Below are 12211 nucleotides of genomic sequence, written 5' to 3'. Positions count from 1 at the left end.
CTGAGGTCCTGCAAAAGGCCTTTGTGATGTCACTGCCACACCCCTCCCTTGCTGTGCCAATGTCCTGCCCCTGGCCAGGCACTTTGGAGGTTTGAGCTACTCCAGGTGGATCACCCCACTCAAGGAGCGTTCGTTCTAGTTAGCAAGCCGGCAAGACAGGGAAACATCAGACGCTTCTCCCAATGCTACACTCAGTTTTTTAGAAATTAGTCGACTTTATGGCCAGAAGAGACCATTAGAGCATCTAATCTGACTCCCTGCATATCACAGGCCTCCTGTATGGCACAATAGCTACTTTGGGGGCAAATACATTCCAGAAAGGCATTTAGTCTTCATGAAATGACATCAGGAGATGGAGAATCCACCATTTTCCTTGGTAGCTTGTTCCTGTGGTGAATCATCCTCGCTGTTGAATATTTGTGCCTTTGTTGTAATATGAATTTGTCTCTTTTCATCTTCCAGCCATTGGGTCTTGTTATACCTTTCTCTGCTTGATTCAAGAGCCCTTTAATTCCCAAATCTTTTCTCTCCCTGAAGGCACTTCAACACTTCAATGAAGTCACCTTTCAATCTTCTTTTGATAAGCTAAACAGGTTGAGCTCTTTCAATAGCTCACTAGAAGGCATTTTTCTCCAGCCCTCAGGACATTTGGTGGCTCTTTGCTGCCCCAGCTCCAGTTTCACAACATCTTTTTCAAATGAGGACACCAAAATTGGAGGCAGTATTCCAGTATCAGTCTCATTGATGCCGTGTCACCTCCTGTGACGTTATTGACATAATCTGTAACTGTACAGATCACCGTTGCGACAATTGTTCTATATTTGTAGCCAGTATTGTCGAAAGGTTGTCGTGTAAGGGGTCTATGGAGAGGTTCTGATTGGCTGATTATAATGATGCTATCTCTAGATGTGTTTCATTTTTGTAGTTGAAGTTATGAATATTGGCTCTCTGCCGGCTCACCCGCCCCCTCACCACTGCCCACCCTCTCGCCTCCTCAGCCCCCCTCCCTCACCTGCTATGGTGTCATACAGGAGGCCTGTGATACGCAGGGGGTCAGATTAGATGCTCTAATGGTCTCTTCTGGCCGTAAAGTCGACTAATTTCTGAAAAACTGAGTGTAGCATTGGGAGCAGTGTCTGATGTTTCCCTGTCTAGCCGGCTTGCTGCCTAGAACGAATGCTCCTCGAGTGGGGTGATCCACAGGGAGTAGCTCAAATCTCCAAAGTGCCTGGCCAGGGGCAGGACATTAGGCCAGCAAGGGAGGGGTGTGGCAGTGACATCACAAAGGTTTTTTGCAGGACCTCAAACTATTGGTGGGGAGGTGGTGACCTCACAGAGAGATGCTGACATCAGCCAGGCAGGACAGGGGCGAGGGGCCAGGGAAACCTCAGAGACCCCTGTGGCTTTGCTTCAGCAAGTCTCCTTCTCCAGGTCTCTCTTTGAGGTAAGAATGGTGTCCCTAGCCTCTGTTCGTCAGAGGATGGAGATGGATGGCAGGAGAGAGATCACTTGATCATTGCCTGTTAGATTCACTCCCTCTGGGGCACCTGGCATTGGCCACTGTCGGTAGACAGATACTGGGCTAGATGGACCTTTGGTCTGACCCGGTACAGCCTTTCTTATGTTCCTATGTTCTTATGAGTTTACTCCAGGGTGAGGAAAGAAAGGAGCCACCAACTCCCCAAAAAATCTTAGTGCCCCAGAGAAAAGCTGCCCCTGTTATTGGAACTAATGATGTGCTGGAGATATGTTGGGAAAAGGGACTGTCTGAATTGCCAAGGCAGGAAATGAACAATCTATAGCAACATCATTAACCACAGACACACTCTACCCATGCTCCAGCCAGTGGGGAAATGAGCAGGAATTCATAACGTCAACTATAAAAATGATACACATCTAGAAATAGCATAATTATAATGAGCCAATCAGAACCTCTCCATAGACCCCTTACGCTACAATCTTTCTACAATATTGGCTACAAATAGAACAGCGGTCGCAACGGTGATCTATACGGTTACAGATTATGTCAATAACGTCACAGGAGGTGACACGGCATCAGTGAGACTGATACTGGAATAGCCTCTAGTTTTGGTGTCCTCCTTTGAAAAAGATGTTGTGAAATTGGAGCTGGGGCAGCAAAGAGCCACCAAATGTTCTGAGGGCTGGAGAAAAATGCCTTCTAGTGAGCTATTGAAAGAGCTCAACCTGTCCAGCTTATCAAAAGAAGATTGAAAGGTGACTTCATTAAAGTGTTGAAGTGCCTTAATGGAGAGAAAAGATTGGGTATTAAAGGGCTCTTGAATCGAGCAGAGAAAGGCCTAACAACACCCAATGGCTGGAAGGTGAAAAGAGACAAATTCATATTACAACTAAGGCACAAATATTCAACAGCGAGGATGATTCACCACAGGAACAAGCTACCAAGGAAAGTGGTGGATTCTCCATCTCTTGATGTCGTTTAATGAAGACTAGATGCCTTTCTGGAATGTGTTTTTCCCCAAAAGTAGCTCTTGTGTCATACAGGAGGCCTGTGATATGCAGGGGGTCAGATTAGATGCTCTAATGGTCTCTTCTGGCCATAATGTCGACTAATTTCTGAAAAACTGAGTGTAGCATTGGGAGCAGCGTCTGATGTTTCCCTGTCTAGCCGGCTTGCTGCCTAGAACGAACGTTCCTTGAGTGGGGTGATCCCCAGGGAGTAGCTCAAACCTCCAAAGTGCCTGGCCAGGGGCAGGACATTAGCCCAGCAAGGGAGGGGTGTGGCAGTGACATCACAAAGGCCTTTGGCAGGACCTCAGCTTATTGATACAAGGTGGTGGGGAGGTGGTGACCTCACAGAGAGATGCTGACATCAGCCAGGCAGGACAGGGGCAAGGGGCCAGGGAAACCTCAGAGACCCCTGTGGCTTTGCTTCAGCAAGTCTCCTTCTCCAGGTCTCTCTCTGAGGACTGGGAGAGTATTCGGGTTCACGGATGTGAGCGCCAGGAGGAACCTCTTTCGAGTTTTCTCCTTCCCTTTTAGTGATTTTACTAGAAAACAGCCATCCCTGTTTAGAAGGTAAGAGCCTCCTCGAGATGTGAAACCTGTTCAGTCTGATCCATCTGGTGACAGGTCACTTCCCTTCTCTATACCCCAGGCTCCTCCCCATCTGCCCAATGGGAACAGGGACAGTTCTCAAACTCTGGGCAGTCGTGAGCCTGAGTGAGATAAGGGGCGATAAAGCCCTCTGTGAAGGAGAAAGGGGAGTTTCACGGTATTTAGCACCAAGGAATTCTAAAGTTTGCTAAAATGTCTAGTCTGCGGAAACAAGTAATGGTCGGGGCCAAACTTTTTGACCATTGCCTTTTCTAAAGCCCATTCAGGGGTGTGAGTCCCTGTCTTTTAGGTACCTGGGGTTCTTTGCCAGCAGGAGAAAAGAGGTTCCTGCCTCCATTTTTGTGGCCTTAACAAACCAGGCGTTGTGCCCCAGTTCTCATCTGAGATCCCTGAAAAAGAACATCTTCCCATCCATGAACAAGACAGGACCTATCTTTGAAAGGGAAACAAAGAGACCCCTGGGACTTACAGACTAGCTAGCCTCACTTCCATAGCTGGAGAGATACTGGAATATATTCTTAAACAGTTTGTCAGCAGCACCTACAGGAGAATTTGGTTCTTAGGACGAGTGAGCATGGATTTGTCAAGAACAAATCATCCCAAACCCAGCCTCTTTCCTTCTTTGGCAGGTTTCCGGGCCTAGTGGAGGTGGGTAAACAGTAGATGGGATCTAACTTGGGGTTACTAAGGCTTTTGACACAGTCCCGCAGGACATTCTCACAAGCAAACGAGGGAAATGCGGTCTAGATGCAATCAGTGTCATGTGGGTGCAGAGCTGGTTGAAAGCCCAGACTCCAAGGGCCCTTCTCCATGGTTGGCTGCCCAACGGAGAGGGTGCACCTAGTGGGTCCGGCAGGGATCAGTCCGGGGTCCAGTACTATTCAATAGTTTCATGAATGATTTGGAAGATGGAGTGGAGAGCCTGCTTCTAAAACGTGCAACTGACACCAAGCACTTTGGAGCTCAGGATTGGAATTCAAAACGCCCTTAACGAATTGGAGACTTGGTCTTCTTGAGCCAAACCCCATGGCTGGGCCCCTCTCTCTAGACTGGGCTGAAGTGAAACCCCAGAGCCAAACACTTCTCCTCCTGGGCAGTGCGCTCTGACCTTGAATGGTCAGATGCTGCTTAGCTCTGTCAGAGCAGCTTTGGCTGGGGGATTCTTTCAGCACTTTCCAATAGCGGGAAGGTACGAAATCCCCATTTGCCTGCTGGGGACGGAGCCCTAGAGGGGGGAGCAACTTGCCCAAAGTCCCACCAGAAAAGGAAAACAACCAGCAGTGGAACCAATAGGGGTGTCAGGATCTTGGAGGCGCTGTCACCCCCACACTAGGGCGGTGTTATGCACCCCCTGCGGCTGGCTGAGTTTCTCCGTCCCTTGGCAATAAGACAGTCTAGAACCCCAACCAGGGTTATTCTATCTGCTACCCAAGATCCATAAACCTGGAAATCATTGATGCCCCATCATCTCAGGCATTGGCACCCTGACAGCAGGATTGTCTGGCTATGTAGACGCTCCATCATCATTCCACACAAAGATGGACTACAAGCCGTCAGGAACCGTATCCCCGATAATGTCACAGCAAACCTGGAGGCTGAACTTTGTGACTTTGTCCTCATCCATAACTATTTCACATTTGGGGACAATGTGTACCTTCAAGTCAGCGGCACTGCTATGGGTACTCACATGGCCCCACAGTATGCCAACATTTTTATGGCTGACTTAGAACAACGCTTCCTCAGCTCTCGTCCCCTAATGCCCCTACTCTACTTGTGCTACACTGATGACATCTTCATCATCTGGTCCCATGGAAAAGAAAACCCTTGAGGAATTCCACCATGATTTCAACAATTTCCATCCCACCTACAACCTCTGCCTGGACCAGTCCACACAAGGGATCCACTTCCTGGACACTACTGTGCTAATAAGCGATGATCACATAAACACCACCCTATACTGGAAACATACTGAACGCTATACTTACCTACATGTCTCCAGCTTTCACCCAGACCACATCACACAATCCATTGTCTACAGCCAAGCTCTAAGATACAACCGCATTTGCTCAGACAGAGACAAACACCTACAAGATCTCTATCAAGCATTCTTACAACTACAGTACCCACCTGCTGAAGTGAAGAAGCAGATTGACAGAGCCAGAAGGGTACCCAGATGTCACCTACTACAGGACAGGCCCAACAAAGAAAGTAACAGAACCCCACTAGCCATCACCTTCAGCCCCCAACTAAAACCTCTCCAGTGCATCATCAAGGATCTACAACCCATCCTGAAGGACAATCCCTCACTCTCACAGATCTTGGGAGACAGGCCAGTCCTTGCTTACTGACAGCCACCCAACCTGAAGCAAATACTTACCAGCAACCACAGAACAAAAACACTAACCCAGGAACCTATCCTTGCAACAAAGCCCGTTGCCAACTCTGTCCACATATCTACTCAGGGGACACCATCATAGGACCTAATCACATCAGCCATGCCATCAGGGGCTCATTCACCTGCACATCTACCAATGTGATATGTGCCATCATGTGCCAGCAATGCCTCTCTGCCATGTACATTGGCCAAACCAGAGAGTCTCTACATAAAAGAATAAATGGACACAAATCAGACATCAAGAATTATAACATTCAAACACAGCCAGAGAACACTTCAATCTCCCTGGTCACTCGATTACAGACCTAAACGTCGCAATATTACAACAAAAAACCTTCAACAACAGACTCCCACGAGAGATGCTGAATTTGAATTAATTTGCAAACTGGACACCATTAAATTAGGCTTGAATAAAGACTGGGAGTGGGTGGGTCATTACACAAAGTAAAACTATTTCCCCATCTTTATTTGTCCCCCTACTGTTACTCACACCTTCTTGTCAACTGTTGGAAATGGGCCATCCTGATTATCACTACAAGTTTTTTTTCTCCTGCTGATAATAGCTCACCTTAACTGCTCACTCTCATTATAGTGCGGATGGCAACACTCATTTTTTCATGTTCTCTGTAAGGTAAGGAATAGTATCCCAAGCCTCTGTTTGTCAGAGGGTGGAGATGGATGGCAGGAGAGAGATCACTTGATCATTACCTGTTAGGTTCAGTCCCTCTGAGGCACCTGGCATTGGCCACTGTTGGCAGATAGGATATGAGGTTGGATGGACCTTTGGTCTGACCCAGTCTGGCCGTTCTCATGAAGGGAGGGGCAAAACCTTGCAACAGAGTTTCTGTAGTGTAGTGGAAGCAGCAAAGAATCCTGTGGCACCTTATAGACTAACAGATGTTTTGCAGCATGAGCTTTCGTGGGTGAATACCCACTTCTTCGTAGTGTAGTGGTTATCACGTTTGCCTAACACGCAAAAGGTTCCTGGTTCAAAACCAGGCAAAAACATGATGGCTTAATTTTTCCCAGCTCCTAGTGGCCTGTCCCTGCTGTTGTAGGAGCAGCAGTGATTTCTATGCTCAATAGGTCTGTTATACTTCCTCCATTCCCATTTTTGTCTCCTCTCCCTCTCTGAATGCCTGTGAAGTGGCTTTCCCCCTCCCCCTCCCGCTCCCTCCTGGAATGCTTGTGGGATGAAGGGGCTGGTTGAACAGCTGGAAGATCAGAAGAGCTGCTAGATAGACAAGGTGTCTGGGACTCTAATTAGGCAGCGATCACACACCCAGAGCATGGACACTGCCCAAGGTGGAGTGTGACCCACCAGATGCAGCCAAGTCATCTCTAGTCGCAGGCCATGAGGAGCAGGTCCTTAAAAGGGGAAGGGGCCCTGTGCTCAGGAGTCACTCACAAGCTTGTACCTCCAGTGAATGCCCTTTGCCCTGACCGCCTGGCCAGTGGTTCGCTGCATTGCAGTTCATTGTGCCTCAGGAAGACTTACCTTCATTGCACCGTCCATCGCGGCGCTGTGGAACACTTACCTTGCAGAATCCTGTGCCTGCCTCTTGGCTTCCCAGGGGTGGCTACTTGCAGCCCAGGAGAAGGAGGATGGTTCTGGTGAAAGGAAGACAAGCAAACTCTGGGAGGAAATTTGGGTGTGGGCTCTGCGCTGGGGCGTGGGGGTGGGGGTGGGGTGCAGGAGGGGTGGTGCAGCTCCCAAAGTGACCGGTACACACAACCCTCTGGCAGCAGCTCCTAGATGAGTGGGGCCAGGGGATCTCCATGTGCTGCTGCCTGCAGGCGCTGCCCCCAGAGCTCCCATTGGCTACAGTTCCTGGCCAATGGGAGCTGCAGAGTTGGTGCTCGGGGCAGGGGCAGCACGTGGAGACACTCCCCCCACCCCAGGGGATGCTGGGACATGCCAGCCACTTCTGGGAGCGGCACGGAGGGATGGAGGTAGAGTGGGCAGGGAGCCACCTTAGTGCTGCTGGCACATCTCTGCACACCCGTTGTGGGGGGAGGGGAGCAGGGCTCCATGCGCTGCCTGGGGTAGGGGCAGAGCACGGAGCTGCCTCCCCTCCCGGGTCTATTACAGGAGAGGGTGGGTGGGGTCTTTTGGCCTGCAAGGTGCAGCAGGTCAGACTAGATGATCACACTGATCCCTTCTGACCTTAAAGGTTCTGAGTCTAAAAGGGAGAGGGAAGTAAAGGAAATTAAAAAATAAAAATAAACCAAGCCTTGTAATACCAGGATGACTCCAACTGCTCATTATATAGTCCCACCCCTTTCTTTCTCCACTGGGTGTTTCATGACCTGTTGGGATTTGGGACACTGATTCTCTCATTCCATTGATAAACTGAAACAATGTGACTGAAATTAAACCAATTCCCAGTGGAGGAATCATCACATCAGCTGGGACTTGAACCCAGGTCAACTGCTTGGAAGGCAGCTATGCTCACCACTATACCACCAATGCATCTGGGGAAAGTCTCTGATTTTTCACACTTGGTGTCTGGTCACCTTACTTCTCAGCATGAGGCAAATATCTCTGTGGTCTCTGCCATTCATCGTGGGGAGTTTCCCCACTGATAACAGTTCTTGCTGGGTCGGGGATGGGAGAGAGAAGAGGCGTTTATTCTGTTTCATTCCTCTCCATTGTCTGTTCCTCCCCTTCCCTTCCAGGGTCCTCCCTTCCATTTCAGACTGTGCAGTGACACCCTCCCCGCACCCAGGACTCTCGAGCCTCTGGAGCAGCACGATCCCATGAGATCCTCAGTGACCAAGGGTCTTTTCCAACTTCCAGGAGACCCAGCTTGAGTCTAAAGGAAGCTCTGTTCCTTCCTGGGGATCCTCTCTCCCTTCATGGAGATCAAGCGCATGAAGCCTCTGCCTTGCCTCCTGGGTCTGAATTAATGTCCCATTTCCCACTATGTGCTCGAAAGAAACAAATGTTTCTAACCCAGGTGAGCGGCGTTAATTCAGCTGGAATCCTTCACCCACATTCCTTAGGAGATACAGACTCTCTGTGACACAGACTGACTGGGGTTCATCTCTGCATGTCCCCAATGGGGAAGGAAAGACACTGAGGGCTAAGGAAGAAGATGGACAGAAGGAGTCAAATGGGGCTAGACCAGAATAGGACATTTTCTGCCTGTTAAAATGTACTAGACTCTAATTGCTTAAAACAAAACAAAAACCCACCAGCTTCTGTTTGAACCATCAGCTTTTCACAGAGCAGCCAAAGCGGTGAAGCACAGACACACATAACCACCTACAGCCCAAGTTTGTCTAAGAAGCTGTGGGTGTGAGTTCAGGCCTCACCCAGAGCATTGGTTTTCATTAGCCACGGAGCTTCCCCCACTTGCTTTGTCTCAGTCACATGGAAAGTGCCATAGGAGGGTGATGAGAGTAAATTCTAAACTCTGAAATGCGGAGGTTGGCCCAGAGATTGGGATAAGGGGTTTGAAGAGAAAAAGCTCTAAGAGTATAAAACCAGACAGTCTCCAGGGGTAGGTCCGGTACAACGCCTCAACAGGGAGCCATTTGGGGGGGTTCACTCCCTCTGCTAAATGTCCTGAGAGGTATTTGAAGGTGAAGATAATGCCATGGCTAACAGGTGACTGGCATGTCCTGGGTTAAAGAAAGGGACCTGGGTTACTAGTCGGAAGATTTGCGTTACCGTCACTGTCTGACCCCCCTTCAGTGTGGAGCAGGTGTGTACGTTGCTGGGTGGAACGCACAGACTCCTGCAGAGCGGGGGCAGCTGTTTCCATGGCAGAGAGCCTGGCACTTAGGAGACTTTCTACACTTGCTGTTTTGAAGCAATTCAGTAAAATAACAGTGGAGCTACAACGTCTGGTCCAAAATTTCAGCTGCCCCTGGTGCAAAAACGCTATTTTAGGATCTACATCGGAGGCTCCCGACACTAGGACACCTGACCAGAGAGCTCAGTGGGGGCGTAACAGCTGCTGATTCTGAGGGTCCCGGGCTAAATCCACTTGAAGGGGGAAGTGTTTTGATTTATTTGATGGATAATGAGCACCAGCTACCAGGGGAGAAGCCCTGAGAGTCGCTGCCACTCCAGCTGCTGCTAGGGCAGGGGGGAGCCCCAGGGGGCCAGCTGCTGCTCTGGCCACCCCAGAAGTGCTGCCAGAGGCCACCAAGCTGTGGCTGCTCCTGCTGCCCTCGGGACCACTGGTCAAGTGGTCCCTGGGCCAGCCGCACTGGCCGCTGCTTGGGCGGTCCCTGGAGCCAGTTGATTGAGTGGCCCTGGAGTCAGCCACTGTGGCCACTGCAGAAGTTACGGAGGTGGCAGGAAGTCACAGAATCCATCACTTCCACCACCTCCGTGACAGACACAGAGACAAACCCCTCCCTGCTGTGACTGCAGTTCCTGGAAGGAAAGAGAAGAACAGAAAGTGACGAGAGAAAGAAAAAGCGAGATTCCCTGTCACCTCTCTCCCTGCTGCCTCCCCCCTTGTATTCTGTAACCCCATCTCCCTGGGTTCCCTGTGCTGGTGCCATGGGGGTGACACTAGAGTTCTGGGGATTTGGGGGATCTTCATTTCTCAACATTTCACCCAAATTTGTCTTTGGGCTGAAATTTCTCCTGTTAGGCCTCTCAGTCAGAGCTGTACCCCACCCTGTTTGTGGTGGGGGGGGGGAAGAGGGGAGATGTAAATTGCAGAGCAGGCAGAGAAGTCGCCCATAAAGGGTCATATTGATCTGGTGACTGGTTCTGACCGTGGTCACATGTCCTCTAACACAGGCTCATGTGCAGAACATGGGAGCTCTGGCTTGTCCTAAATGCTGTAGAGTGTGAGTTCCTGGAAAGGGCAGGGGAGAGGGAGCAAGAGGAGAAAGGCAGAGACATTGGAGATGAGGAATTGGGGGGAGAAGAAGGAGAGAACAGAGAGACAATAAATGATTGAAGCAGAACAGGTGTCCCAACTCCGTCTTGCTCATCACAGGTGTTCAGAGAGACAGGTAGTTGCGGGTTTTCTAGTGTCAAGTCTGAACTTTGATTCTAACAATGTGCGTTGAAATATCAAGTGGATCTCCACATACCTGATCTCTTCCCTCTCCCCTTTTTTAGTATTAATTTTTATTTTGACGTGTTTGGCTTAACCGTGATCGTCTCTTTCCCCACCTGTATTGCAATTTGGGGGTTATGTTTATTTTGCCTCCCTTTTGTTCATGTCATTATAATTGTAACAGCAAAGGAATCTGCAGGAGCAAAAACTGACTCAGAACTTCATTTCCCCACCATGCCGGAACATCCTACAAACAGCTCACGCAGCTGGAATCATAACACGCAAGGCCAGGGGATGGGAGATGCAGGTTTCCAAGGGTTCTGTCTTTCTCAGATGACACATTCCAGCCCCTTGTGTGCCTCCATCCTGTATGACCTGCTGGACTTTGACACATTTATTGTCTCATTCTATTGATAATGTGATTGTAAGACAATGTGACTGAAATTAAACCACTTCCAGATGAGGAAACAACAGAAGAGAAAAGCCATTATTGCACTGGCTGGGAATCAAACCCAGACGAATTGTTTGGAAGACACCCACACACACCCCTATACCACCAATGCATCTGGCAAGAGTAGCTTTCCTGCAGGCTCTGTGTGCTGGCAAAGGGGGTGACATATGACCATGGAGGTAGTGAGCAGGGTGGTTGGGCTGGAAGCTGCCTGACAGCTGGGAGCAGAGTTACCATCCCAGAGTGACTGAAAGGGGGCAAAGGTGAAAACAGATCTCACTGGGAGCTGGCCCCACACCCGCCCCTAGGAGAGGGGAACTGAAGCTCAACTTCAATCACAGAAAAATCTTCCCTGAGAAGGAAGGGGACAGTTTGTTTTAAAGACCAGGTTTGTGTTTGTTCCTGCTACATACGGAGGGGCTGGGTAGTGCTGATTCCAGCCCCCAGACTCTGGGAGGATAAGGAACAAATTCAGGCTGCCAGTGACCTGCAGGAGGGAGATGATCTTTTGACAGTGACGGACGCCTCGTCCTAAAGGCCTTTGTCTGCCCCCTTCCAGTGACTGTTTGGCACAGGAATGCAGCCCCCACTCCTGGGTCTCTCCTGGGGAAATAATGTTTCTGTGCAAAACACCAAAGCTTTTAACAGAAAGGAAGAAAAGGAAATGGCCACATGATGGGACTAGGACATAAGGAATGAAACACACATGGGCGGCGAGTTATATACCCACATGGTGCCCGGGTACCAGCAATATTCAGAGCCCTGGGGCCCAGCTCCACCAAAGTTTGGGGCCGGGTCTCCCCTCAGGCCCCACCTGCTACCCCCCATGCTTCCCCCGAGTGTCCCCCGGACCCCCTTGCTGGCCCCATGCATGTCCCTGGGCCCTGGAGGGAGCAGAGCGTCCCTGCCTCTTCCATGCAGCTCCATGCTGCCTCCCTGCAGCAACTGCTGCCACAGGGTCCTAGTGCCCCCCCCTTCCCAACTCGCTGCCAGGGCAGACTGACTCTGAGCCTGCCCTTCCACCTCAGACCCTTCCCTTTTCCAGCGGGACCCTCCACCATCAGAGCCCCCCCCCCCCAGCAGGCACCACACCTGCCCCAAGTTGGGCAAGGCGACAGCCCCATCCCCACCCCAGTGAGGCTATAGTCAGGGCAACAGCAGGGGAGGAGGTGCATGCAGCACCCCCCGGCACCCATAATGGGGGACGCAAGGGAGATTCCTGGACCTGAGAAGGGCCCT

At 50.3% G+C, this 12211-nt stretch overlaps 1 non-coding gene across 1 annotated transcript; it reads right to left on the bottom strand.

Moving 5' to 3' along the window:
• Positions 1–7892: 7892 nt before the first annotated feature.
• On the bottom strand, positions 7893–7964 carry TRNAG-UCC. Its single transcript has one exon. It is a non-coding gene; the product is annotated as a tRNA-Gly (tRNA).
• Between the last annotated feature and the right edge of the window lie 4247 nt (positions 7965–12211).

Source organism: Mauremys reevesii, linkage group 14 (genome assembly GCF_016161935.1).
Source record: "Mauremys reevesii isolate NIE-2019 linkage group 14, ASM1616193v1, whole genome shotgun sequence".
NCBI lineage: Eukaryota > Metazoa > Chordata > Testudines > Geoemydidae > Mauremys > Mauremys reevesii.
This window is presented reverse-complemented; position numbering and strand designations above follow the sequence as displayed.